We start from the raw sequence: 1,662 nt of genomic DNA on the forward strand, positions 1-1,662 counted from the left end.
ATCTATCTATCTATCTATCTATCTATCTATCTATCTATCTATCTATCTATCTATCTATCTATCTATCTATCTGTCTGTCTGTCTGTCTGTCTGTCTGTCTGTCTGTCTCTCTGTCTGACTGTAAATAATTCATTAAGTTCTTATCTCCAGCATATCATTACCCAATAAACAATAAATTTTGCTCTTTTCTTGTAATACCTTAAAGCAAAAAAACTTATTTTGCAATAAAAAACTAAATTCCCCATGAAAACAAAGTATTTGTTAAAATAATAAACAACAAATCACTTAATTCTTGTGTTTACGTTTCATCCAGCAGCCTCAGATGCATTTCAAATATTTAAATTTTCATTATCCATTATTTGTAAATGCGTTCAGGGTCAAAATACCACATTTATGTAAACAGAAAAATATACAAACAATTTACAACTAAATATAAACACATTTTCAATTACTACATTTGAAATTATAAATAGAAATTAAAATTAAAATATTTTTTACAAAAATATTAAGGTTAAACTTTTATGACAAACGAACACATGGTGGAAGGACGGACGCGACGTCTAATGCACAATTTAAGCCGATAATACTAGAACCATAATGAATATTATGTGCGGTATAGTCTTTTTCCCCCTAGAGTGCAATAATAATGATCTTATTTGTGAGCAACTTCATTATGATAAAGAGATTCCAGGCGTTAATTTGTTAAGGTTGGTATTTTGTTTTCTTCAAATTGAAATTTAAATTTAATTCCATTACAAAATGTTTCTAAATTTAGAAATTTAAGGAAAATAAGAGAGGTCAGGTTCGAGGAAAAATATTTAGAATTGTTTTCCCATTATTGTTTTAAGCTAATTTAAACTAAACAAATTTTAATTCAATGAAATTGAAAATTTCTTTTGGAATACGAATTAGGAGTAAAAATGTTAATTAAAAACTATAAACAAAATATGTAAATAATTTTCTATGGAAAATGTACATTATACAAAACATCTGTATTTATTTAGTTTTAACAAGCAACTAATGCCTCCAATATTAACATAACCCAATCCATCACACAAATTCAAACAAAGAAAAAAGGGTCCAGATACTTTCAGAAAAATATTTAAAGCACACTTTAAAATCTGTCGCAAATCTGGTCACCCTTATCCTCCAATAACCATAAAGTTTCCTGAGAAAAACCAACATATTTAAATAGTAACAAAGACCTCCGCAGAAACACATTGTCTATGAGGATGGCAATGATCATAGAACTTTACTTTACAAAAACTGCAATGTCATTTTCCAAAAACAGAAAAAATACACCCAACTCAAGAGCACTCCAAGCTAACAAAAAAAACTTGTATGTGTAACTTGTAAATACCATGTTGTAACAACTTACAAAACTCATATCAGTGATGGTCCTACACCTAAACAACACAGGTAAAGTAAGATGGTATAATGGAAGAACTTTAACTACTAAGTAGGTGGAGATTGGAGGATAGTAACGACAAGTTCACCTTTGATAAATATGGAACATAGAGCTGGCTAAGTAACTAACTATCTAGTTCTGTTCTTGTTCTGTTCTAGTTCTGTTCTAACTCTGTTCTAGTTCTGTTCTAGTTCTGTTCTAGTTCTGTTCTAGTTCTGTTCTAGTTCTGTTCTAGTTCTGTTCTAGTTCTGTTC

Source organism: Lucilia cuprina, chromosome 2 (assembly GCF_022045245.1).
Source record: "Lucilia cuprina isolate Lc7/37 chromosome 2, ASM2204524v1, whole genome shotgun sequence".
Taxonomy (NCBI): Eukaryota; Metazoa; Arthropoda; class Insecta; order Diptera; family Calliphoridae; genus Lucilia; species Lucilia cuprina.